This window comes from Solanum dulcamara, chromosome 1 (genome assembly GCF_947179165.1).
Source record: "Solanum dulcamara chromosome 1, daSolDulc1.2, whole genome shotgun sequence".
NCBI classification, from domain to species: Eukaryota; Viridiplantae; Streptophyta; class Magnoliopsida; order Solanales; family Solanaceae; genus Solanum; species Solanum dulcamara.
Window position 1 is genome coordinate 33,079,914 of NC_077237.1, and position 12,660 is coordinate 33,092,573.

At 38.7% G+C, this 12,660-nt stretch overlaps 1 pseudogene; it reads left to right on the forward strand.

Moving 5' to 3' along the window:
- Window positions 1–7,704: 7,704 nt before the first annotated feature.
- On the forward strand, window positions 7,705–7,824 carry LOC129904300 (5S ribosomal RNA; annotated as a pseudogene).
- Window positions 7,825–12,660: the final 4,836 nt, after the last annotated feature.

Genomic DNA, 12,660 nt, shown 5'->3' on the forward strand with positions numbered 1-12,660 from the left:
TAGAAAGGCAAAATTTCTAAACTATTGACTGGATCCAAGTTTATGATCATCTCTATGATTCGTAGAGGTTTATACGACTCGTAGAAATGAGTCGTAGAGGGATTCTTTGCACTTGTTTAGAAACTCTCTCAGATGAGGTCCTATGACTCAATAGGATGAGTCGTCGTCCTGTTGATGAGTCATAAGGACGCCTCGTACATAAACTTCAGATACCTATGTATTCATAGGTTTTGGAACCTGCAGGATGAACAACTTTGATGAGTCGTAAGGAGGTTTACAAGTCGTAGACACTACTCGTAAGAAAACTTCAGAGGCCCTTATATTTTAGTTTTTTATACCCTGCAGGATGAGTCATGTTTATGACTTGTAGTCCAGTTGAGGATTCATAGACACGACTCATAGGGAAGAATCAGAGACCCTAAAATCAAGGTCTTCTCAGAAGCCTACACGACGACTCAAGTCTATGAGTCTGTCACGACCTAACCCCGTAGGCTGTGACTAGTGCCCGAGTTGGGCACTCGTGTACATATCTGTTAGACATCATCAAAATGAAACCAAACACAGTATGGAGACTTTGTGAAAATAGGACGTCATCTCAAGCGTTACATACATGTATCAGGGTAACCTATCTCCTGAGGAATCACAATCAATTAAAACCTCATAATACACGAGCCAACAAGGTTGTCACTACATACAACATCCCAAAATAAAAGTCATATATGCATAACCGAACACATATATACACAACTCACTCATATGTCTACAGACCTCTAAGAGTATTAACCGTATCATATGGCGGGACAGGGCCCCGCCATACCCTTAAATTAAACATATATACACATCAAAAAGTGGTCTATACCAAAAGTCTAGGCTCCGATACAAATGATCACTCCAAGATAGTTGAATTAGGATCCTAGGCTAGTGGATCACCGAAGCTAGTACATATACGTGCGGGCATGACATGAAGCCCCCCAAGGAAGGGGGTCAGTACAAGATATGTATTGAGTATGTAAAGCATGAAATACAATAGGAAAGATCATAACTTAAGTAGAGAGTCCAGGAAACAAGTATGATAATCAAGAGCTCACTGTACTTGTTCCTTACGAAGAAAATCATGCATATCACTATCATATATCGTACCTGGCCCATTGTGGGACTCGATGCCATAACCATATCATTGCATCATCATATCATCATATAGCGTACCCGTCCCTCTAGTGAGGGACTCGGTGGATAATGTAATAAAGTTGTGCACGATAACATACCCGGCCTATCGTAGGACTTAGTGGATAATACAATAACAGTATGCATGAATAGTGTATCATTAGCAACCATGTACAATTAGATCATCATCTAAGACTCAATAGAATAATCAAAATGAAACATCATTTGAAAATCAAGACAGTAGTCATCTCAAGTACCCTTCGAATGTCATTATGGACGATATTAAATGATGTCTTAGGGATCATAGACACATATCAAGATAATGCAAGACAACTTATGAAAGTAAGGACATTAGTCAGTATATAGTCTTTAAGCATATGGGCTTTCACATACCAATTTATGTCCAACGTGTAAAAAACTTAAGGGCAGTAGCTCAACTACTATAAGAGTTTTAACATCAAGAAGTGAACAAGAGACATGAATCATACTCGAAACTTATGAATGGAATTACCCCAAAGCTCATTTCATATATCACTTATATTTAACACATGCCAAAAGAAAGAAGGGATAGCTTTACGTACTTGTTCTAGATCAACCGTAGCCAAGCTTGCTTTGTTACCCCTTTAGCCTATTTAATACGAACGTAACACTATTATTAATAAACTATGGCTTTCCAGCTTGTAAATTTACAACCAGTCACTTATAGGAATCATTTCTTTGTTCACACTTTTCGATTAATATTTTGATTAGTTAAGGACTTAATGGAAATCGGACAACATTTTCTCTATATAACTCGCCTAACCCGAACTTCCAATTAATATCCAATTAGCACAGAAATACCAACAACGACAACAATAACAACCAAATAACCTCTCCTCATCCTTCTTCAATTCAAATCATTAACATCTAAGATTTTACACCAAACAGATCAACATACGCTTCTTATACGATACCTTATACGCTTGCTTTCTTTCGAGTTTACAAGTCATATCAACAACAACATGATAACAACATCGACCACCATCCACATACAATAAAACCACTACAATATCGGTTTAATACAAGTTCTAAACAGCCCACCAAAACTACGACATCAAACTATGATTTTCGATCTTTACTTCGCAAAATTACGAACATACGGAAAAGTGCAACGTTGTTGCAAACAGCTGCACCTATACTTATCTATAACTATATTTCCAGCCCTTTAACATAAACAAATTACCTTCAAATACAATACAATAATAATGACAACACTAATCAAACTTTAATCCAATTAGAACAACTCCAATTCTATCCGTTTACAATGCCAACAATAACTATGTAATTTTCTTATTTCCAATTCCACTTAATACAAATTAATTTCTCCATTACAACATCATTAACTCCAATTTTAAAAGAAGAGACCTTACCTTAGCAACGTGGTTGAACTTGTGGATTCACGTTGGACCTTCTTGCTGCCCCAATGATTAGTTCACATTGTTAATCACCTCCAATTGACCGAAAAATATCTTAGAAAATTAATTTACAGATCAAGATTTTAGCGCTCACTTTACTTCAGCCATGGCCGTGAATTTCCAGGGCTTATGCTCTCCATCTCTCTCTCTAGGTTTCTTAATTTTAAAGATGAGAAAAATAGAGCTCTTAGTCATCAAATGACTTATATATATACAACCCCTAAGAGTGACACATGTCCAGCCTTGACATGTATCCCATGGTCATCCATGGCAGCACCTTAGAGTGACACGTGTCCATTGTGGACATGTGTCCTACTATCATCCACACTCCAATCATATTCTTCCATGTGTCTTGGTGGGTCCCACTTAGTGGTGTAATTAACTTAATTAATTTCAATTAATCTCTAATCCCCACTTAATAATCTAGACCAAATAAAATCTATAACCAATTCGTATATTAATTAAAATCAGGAATAAAATTCTCTATCTCGCATCCCGGAATAATCTTGTCCATTGCTTTAAGAAAGTAGGTGCATCACCTCCTTAATTCCTGCCATAAGTTCGTAAGTAGCTGCATCACCTACTTGCCTTTTTTTAGTTAAATGTAGTCCACACATTCTAAGTAGGTGTATCACCTACTTGTTCTTTTTAGTAAGTTAGCAATTAGTCTTACTGTCATGACCCAATCCCGTATGCCGCGACTGGGGTCCGATCTGAACCCCCGTGTACGTATCTATCAGCTATGGTCAAGTCAAATAGTAATTAACATAATACCATGCAACAGAACCCTATTGGGTGATAATATTTTCATAAACCAGTAGCCTCTTTCATTTGTATCACATCAAGAAAGGCACGTAAGCCAATGAGGTTGTCATACATATAAATTTTTACAACATTTCAAGTAGACCCAGTAGAACAATACATACACATACAACCCACATATACATGTTTGAAGACCTCTAACAATATCAATGACAACATATGGCAGGACAGGTCCCCTGCCTTACCCATGAATAACAAAACAATACTATACATCAACGTCCAGTGCCAAAAACTAGGCTCCGATACAATGGAGCCTCTTCCAGCTGAGCTGAGCGGGATCCTAAGGTGGCAGACTCCCAAAACCTGTACCTGTACCTGCGGGCATGAAACACAGCCCCTCTGAGAGAAGGGGGTCAGTACGATATTGTACTGAGTATGTAAAACATAACATAACACAACTGGAAGCATTTCTGAAATAAAGAAGCAGGGGGTAAATTATCAAATCAGCAACTTATACCTGGGAAAGTAAAATCATGCATGCTCAAATTTTAAATATAGCCGGCCCTATCAGGGATCCAGTGAATCATATCTATAGTACCATCACCTCCTTATTATAACACATCATCATATCATCATATATATACATACGTACCCGACCCTCTAGTGAGGGCGCGATGAACAATGCAGTGGAATTGTGCATAATTACTATTTCCTAGCTCGGGCGCGATGAAAGAAATGTTACAGTATACACGAGTAGAGTAGTGAGAAAAAAACATAGTTTAAATCATTATCGGAGACTCAATGAAGTCATCAGGTGAATCATCCCTGGAGATCAGGGCAGAAAGTATCTGACGTATACCCTCTAAATGCCACTAAGGACTATGTAAAAGAGAGTTTTGCAAATCTTAGACTTATACCAGTATGAAATATCTTATAGAAGTCCGAGCGTTGGTTATCTCAGAGCCTTTGTTTTTACGAAAAATAGCTTAGTCAAATCAATTGATATACAACTATATAGAAGACTCGAGGAGTAGGAGTTTAATTACTTTAAAAGTCTTAACATCCAGAAGTGATTCAAAGTCCTGAAGTCATATTCAGAACCTAAGAGTGAAGCTTCCCCGAAGCTTTCATAATCCATAGGCTACATCTAAGACATGCCAAAAGGAAGAGAAAAGATAGGCTTTACATACCCATGTCAAACACATGCCAAGAGAGAGCTTCATATACCTCGTATGAGTCCCTCTTCATCACGTTTGCCTCGTCTTCCTTTGAACCTATTCAACATGGAGGTAATACGAATATCAACCACTCTTGACTTTCCAGCACCTTCAATTGCACCTTAGTATTCATGGAATATATTTCCTTGTTCGTTTCCTCGAATAGTTCTTTAATTAGTTAAGGCGTTAACGAAAATTGGGCAGCACCTCCCATATAACGTGCCCTATCCAAATTTCCAATTAGATACCTAAACACTACAGACAACCAACAACAACAACCTACAGCATATGTTTAAGCAGTTCACCTCAACAATATACAACATAAACTCCAAATGACTCGCTCGGAATTATGATATCAAAATAGGGTGTCTAGCATTTACTTTGTAACACCTTTAATTATATAAAATGAAGGGTCGTGTGGCTGCAACCAGAAGCACCCACACCCATTTTAGAACACATTTAGTCCCTTCAACAAACCACCACACACCTGCAGCAGTATACCACAAGCAGAACACTTTACTTCGACGACAATTCAACTATAGCGACTCCAATCTAGTTTATTTCGAACGTCAAGTGTTTCTATGCCATTTTCACATTTCCAGCCACCTATAGGGCGTGTAAAACACTCCATAACAACACCATAAATTCCAAATTAAAAGGAGAAACCTTACCTTACCCAAAATTGGCCAAAACTGCCAAATTACAACTCGGAACTTCTCAAACCGTGCTGAAATTGAGCGGGCTGTTTGTGTCACTTCTCTGCTGCCCCAAATTGTGATTTTATTTTATAAAACACCACTATATAACTTTGGGACACCTCAAATAATTAATTCACAGAACGAAACTCGGAGGCGTACCTCAAAGGGGCCAAGCCCGTAGCCCTCCTCTTTGCCCCTCTAGCATTTTCCTCTTGTTCTTTCACCCTCTTCTAGGTGTAAAGCTAAATAATTAATTCCGTAGACATTGTAAGATACATATATAAATCTCCATGTGGTTGAGTAACACCATAGATAATTAATTTACGGAGAATAATTTAAGAACTTACCTTTAATTCTTAAAAACCATGGCTGCCTTATTCTTTGTTCCTCACGTTTTTCCTCTTCTTTTGTTTGCTGGAGTTTCAGATCCAAATAGAATAAGAATGACTTAGTAGTCATCCAAATACACATATATACACCTCTTTAGAAGGTTCCACGTGGCATCCTCCTAGGGTGACACGTGGAAGCCTCCTAGGGTGCCACCTCAACCCCTGTGGCCAATCATATGCTGCCATATGGCAGCGGGGTCCACCCCAAGTAGGTGAGTCACCTTCTTGCTTGTCACCTGCTTGTTTCACTTTTGTAAGTTCAGAAACTAGTGTTTCTCCCTTTCATAGGATCGTCATCTCATCTCATTTCAAGAGCCTATGTAATCCGTGCTTCGCAAGCTTGGTATATCTTCAAGTAGCTTAAGTGTATAAGACTTCTAAATTAGTGGCTTACGTAGGTAAATCAATTCTTACAATTCCCTTCTTGTCCTCCAATTCCTTCTGGATTCTTATGACTCTATTTCTAACCTTCTCTACTATAGGGTATCACATTCTCCCCTCCTTAGAGTCATTTGATAGTGTCTGGACAGTGGGGATCTCCTAGCCACTTTCAAGAAGACCAGGAACACATTTCAAGGTTCAAAAGTGTGGGGTGTAACATCCTTCCCCACTTTAGAACATTCATCCCCAAATGTTAAAATTTTCCTTAGAACTTTATACAGAGTATAGGGAGATTCCTTTCTATTATGATAACACCCACTTCCCTCTAAATAGTTATTATACGAGTTCTAGGAGTTGGGGCTACCTGTAGATATCGGAAATAGGTACGAATACTTGTGTTTGCTGTCCTCTTCAATTTCCCAGGTCATTCCTTTTCTAGTTTTTGTTTTGCCATAATCCAAGATGGAGACAAGCGGCTCCTCGTAGGATTCTATTTCCTGAACATCATCTATGGGACATACTATGGGTGGCTCACTAGTACCCTTGTGAAGCATCCTTATCTGATGGACTGGGCGTATAGTTTCCAAATTAGGTGGTAAGCTCAATTTACCGATAACTTTGTCCACCTTATGAGCAAATTGATATGATCTAATGTATTTTGGGTTAAGTTTCCTTTTCTAGGTGACTCTGTTATGAAGATCCAGTCATCAATTTGAACTCTGAATGTCGATGTCGAGTACTTGTATATCATTTCTGCCGACTTTGGGATGTTAGTCAATAGCTTGCTTAATCATGTTTGGCTTACCAGCTTAGTCTTTCTAACATCGACCCCACCAATAGGGGACTTACACGCCCTGCCCCACTAGTCTTGTACGGGGTCATTGGGATACCAGAGTGGTAGCTATTATGGTAGGTAAACTCAATAAGTGGTGGACGATAGTCCTTGTTACTCTTAAAGCCAATCATATAAGCTCGCAATATATCTTCTAACATTTGATAGTATGCTCAGTCTGTTCAGTTGCTCGAGGAAAAATGCGGTATGAAGACCTGTCTATGCTCCCCATTTCTTCTTAGACTGATCTCCAGACGTTAATCATAATTAAAGTCCCTCTATCTGAGATATTATCTGGGAAAATCTCATGGAACCTTACTACCTTCTTGTCCTATAACTTCACCTAGTTACAGCTGCATAGGTGGTCTTGCTTGAAAGCAAATGGGCTAATTCGTTAGCCTTCTCGAAATAACCCGTATAGCACCCTACTCTTGAAGAGTATAGAATAGGTGCGTGATGATGTTGAAAATTTGGGAATCCTTAGCCTCGTATAGTTCTTCTCGACTTTCTTCAGAACTTTAACTGGCACCCTATTTTTTGGGTTTTGCTTTTCAGTCCTTAGAGTTGGCTGCCAGGTGGTGTCGAAATTTCCTCGCCCACTGGCTCATATAGCCTTTCTGTGGTTTTCCTCTCATTAACTGGTACTATGTTGAAGAACTGTGGCATTCAAGTGAATCATCAGTTAGCAATTAGCTAATTCTTCTTGTCTTGCATAAGTCCTTTTTACAATACCCTCAACGTAACTTATAGTACTCCAGGTATATAATCTCATGTCATTTCTCTGCCGCTAGTTTAGATTCTTCCATCTCGCGTGACCACACCTGCACTATCGCACTAAATTCCACCAGAATTTAGAAGTTAAGCATGCTTGGGCGAGAGAAATACTGGGATGGGTGACCTCCCTGGAAAATCTTCGTGTCGCGTTTCATTATAATCCTTGTAATAATGTGCGGGGCACTCAACTTAGCTCCAGATTTACCTCAGCGTTGTCTCACGAGTCTTTATGTTTTGCCTTGTCCTTTTCTCTGTTATCTTGCAACTAGTATCGGGGTAGACCTTTAGTTCCACTATGACCATGTCCTTTTTTTTGGTCACTTTGATTTAACTTCTCCTATTGTATTCACCCCTTTTTGTACGCACCCATTCATTAGGGTGGGCTACTGAGTAGCGCTAAAGTTCGTTCATATAGTGACCTTTAGAACCGCTTTGAGTTTTGTCTATTATTAGTTGGCATAGCTTTAAAGGAATTTGACATATAAGCTTGCCTATCCTATAGCAACCAGCTATTCCTGTCCATCTTATTCAAACCATTTCACAATTTTCCTTACCCCCACTTGTAATCTTCTTGACACATTTTTGTGTCATTTTCTACCTTTACAAGGATATGAGAAGGTTTTCAACTTAACCCGAGAGATATCTTAGCGTTGTTCCACTCGTCCCACCTTGTTGCACTTCTTTCTTTTCCCCTATTCACTCTGTGTTCTTCTCATTTTCTACCACATGAGGCTTTCTATTTCTTTTTCTTTGGTTATTTATCTATCGCAGCATCATTTGCAACTAACTCTATAGCCAACATTTTGGCTTTTGGTCTAGCATGTTGTCATTATCCTTTGTAAGGTCTCTTGAGTTATTCGATATCTTTTCATGGTTACACTCTTTTATTTTTATATGCAGCCGCCTTCTAGTGTTATGTTGTTCAGGGTCTCGTCACAAACTTCTTGACACTGCCTTATGTAGCATTTTGGCTTTCATCCAATTATTGGTGGCTTCCAGACCTTTCTAACTTGGTTCAGCAAGATATTTTATTGAAGTTTAGACGTCCATCTCAAATATATTGCCATATCAATTGCCTCCTCCTACTTTTGCCATTTTCTCATTAACTTCCCCCATTTAGAGGGTACTCGTATTTTCATCTGCTTGTACCTTGCTCTATGTCTCTATGTGACACCTCATCTATTACTCTGTACTTGAGTAATGGGACCCATGGAACAACTCGTCTGAGGCCACATTCTACTTATCTCTATAAAAAGTTAATATACACTTGTAGCCATTCCAAATTTTCTTTTAACTAGGCAACATTTGTATTCCAGAATTCATTGTCTAAGGTTCTCTTGGAGTAGTGGCTTTCCCAATATATAGCCTTTGTTTCTTGGGATGAATGGAAGTTGCGCCATTTATTCCTTAAGTTTGTCATCTTTGTCTCTTAGGGGTTCCGTTATTTTTGGGGCGACGTTGTGTACAAGCATTACTCCTTTATACCTTATAGCCCTTACCCTTACTGTGTACCCAACACAGGCTTTTAACTTAGTCAATATATACCACATACACCTTACTAGTGGTCCTACTTTATCCCTGTATAATTGTATCACCCCGTTCAATTCATACTTACATATCCCCTTTTTTGTTCGTACTCATATTCAGTTCCTGACATCTCTTTGAGGTGCTTCAGTTTAGAAGTCCTTTCCCCAACTAGTCGGTGGAGAACTATAAACTGTTATCGTAAACCATTTTCTGACAATTGTTGGAAGAAACCAGAATCTCTTAAACATCACAGTACTTCTTTTAATACTTGCCCTACCTGGTCTCCTTTTGAGTTTATCCTCGAGTTATGAACAACTTATCTAATTTACAATTAGGAGTTGGGGGCTTGGCACTTTCAAAATGATTGAAGCTCAATTATTGGACATCTTACCCTTCATCCTGAGCTTTTTTTTTTTTCTACAACACAATTATGGCTAGAGATACTGTGGTCTGAACTGTACTGCTCAGACAGACTTTTGTTTCTCCGAAATAAACTTCCCCAAGTAAAAAGGGTATCCCTTATTGATGACATGAAGAGTACCTCTAACAGCTTTAATTTGACATAATATGGGTACTCGGTATCAATTTCCAAGACATGTTATAAAGCTATGTTTTATTTCCTTTTTCTTGTTTTGGGAAAATTTTGATAGAGTTTCCTCTATGTTTCTTACTTATCCCAAACCTGCACGCAGAAAATACCAACAATGCCTCACAGGGCCAACACACATATATATATTCATATCATATCACGGCCACATAGGGCTTCCAATATCATCTCATATCGTAGCCACACAGGGCTTTCAATATCTACAATAGTATGAAAATAATGGACTTACCTCGTATGACCACCTTCGAACTGCATCTTTTGCACTTCCTGTCTACTTTCCTTTTAGTTTTCAACTTTACATTTCAATATTATTTCAATACCTTACCCAACAGATATCTTCCGTGCCTTTACTTTACTTACCTACGTGCTTCATAATGTCCCGTGTCGTTAGTTACTTCCTTCGATTGATGTCGTCCTTCTATTAAGATCCAAGGTTAGTATAATGAATTTTCCTATGACTCGGATCTATAGCACGATATGGCGTGAAACACATTGATAATCAAGACTCTACTAGACACGGTCTGCAGACACTCCAAGGACGAACTACTCTGATACCACTTCTATCACGACCCAACCCCGTATACTGCGACTGGGATCTAATTTGAACCCCCGTATATGTGTCAATCAGTTGTGGTCAATTCGAATTGTAATTAACATAATACCATGCAACAGAACCCTATTGGGTGATAACATTTTCATAAACCAGTAGCCTCTTTCATTTGTATCACATCACAAAAAGGCACGTAAGCCGACGAGACTGTCATACATATAAATTTTTCCAACATTTCAAATAGACCCAGCTGAACAATACATACACATACAACCCACATATACATGTTTGAAGACCTCTAACAATATCAATGACAACATATGGCAGGACAGGTCCCCTGCCTTACCCATGAATAACAAAACAATACTATACATCAACGTCCAGTGCCAAAAACTAGGCTCCGATACAATGGAGCCTCTTCCAGCTGAGATGAGCGGGATCCTAAGGTGGCAGACTCCCAAAACCTGTACCTGTACCTGCGGGCATGAAACACAGCCCCTCTGAGAGAAGGGGGTCAGTACGATATTGTACTGAGTATGTAAAACATAACATAACACAACTGGAAGCATTTCTGAAATAAAGAAGCAGGGGGTAAATTATCAAATCAGCAACTTATACCTGGGAAAGTAAAATCATGCATGCTCAAATTTTAAATATAGCCGGCCCTATCAGGGATCCAGTGAATCATATCTATAGTACCATCACCTCCTTATTACAACACATCATCATATCATCATATATATACATACGTACTCGACCCTCTAGTGAGGGCGCGATGAACAATGCAGTGGAATTGTGCATAATTACTATTTCCTAGCTCGGGCGCGATGAAAGAAATGTTACAGTATACACGAGTAGAGTAGTGAGAAAAAAACATAGTTTAAATCATTATCGGAGACTCAATGAAGTCATCAGGTGAATCATCCCTGGAGATCAGGGCAGAAAGTATATGAAGTATACCCTCTAAATGTCACTAAGGACTATGTAAAAGAGAGTTTTGCAAATCTTAGACTTATACCAATATGAAATATCTTATAGAAGTCTGAGCGTTGGTTATCTCAGAGCCTTTTCTTTTATGAAAAAGAGCTTAGTCAAATCAATCATTATACAGCTATATAGAAGACTCGAGGAGTAGGAGTTTAACTACTTTAAAAGTCTTAACATCCAGAAGTGATTCAGAGTCCTAAAGTCATATTCAGAACCTTAGAATGAAGTTGCTCCGAAGATTTTGTCATCCATAGCCTACATCTAAGACATGCCAAAAGGAAGAGAAAAGATAGACTTTGCATACCTATGTCAAAAACATTCCAAGAGAGAGCTTCACATACCTCGTATGAGTCTCTCTTCATCACGTTCGCCTAGTCGTCCTTTGAACCTATTCAACATGGAGGTAATATGAATATCAACCATCCTTTACTTTCCAGCACCTTCAGTTGCACCTTAGTATTCATGGAATCTATTTCCTTGTTCGTTTCCTCGACTAGTTCTTTAATTAGTTAAGGCGTTAACGAAAATTGGTAGCACCTCTCCTATAGCGTGCCCTATCCAAATTTCCAATTAGATCCCTAAACACTACATCCAACCAACAACAACAACCTACATCATATGTTTAAGCAGTTCACCTCAACAATATACAACATAAACTCCAAACGACTCGCTCGGAATTACGATATCAAAATAGGGTGTCTAGCCTTTACTTTGTAACACCTTTAATTATACGAAACGAGGAGTCGTGTGGCTACAACCAGAAGCACCCACACCCATTTTAGAACACATTTGGTCCCTTCAACAAACCACCACACACCTGCAGCAGTATACCACAAGCAGAACACTTTACTTCGACGACAATTCAACTATAGCGACTCCAATTTAGTTTATTTCGAACGTCAAGTGTTTCTATGCCATTTTCAGATTTTCATCCACCTATAGGGAGTGTAACACACTCCATAACAACACCATAAAGTCCAAATTAAAAGTAGAAACCTTACCTTACCCAAAATTGGCCAAAACTGCCAAATTATAACTCAGAACTTCTCTAACTGTGCTGAAATTGAGCGGACTGTTTGTGTCACTTCTCCGCTGCCCCAAATTGTGATTTTATTTTATCAAACACCATTATATAACTGTGGGACACCTCAAATAATTAATTCACAGAATGAAACTCGGAGGCGTACCTCAAAGAGGCCAAACCCATAGCCCTCCTCTTTGCCCCTCTAGAATTTTCTTCTTTTTCTTTCACCCTCTTCTAGGTGTAAAGCTGAAGAATTAATTCCGTAGACATCGTAAGATACATATATAAATCTCC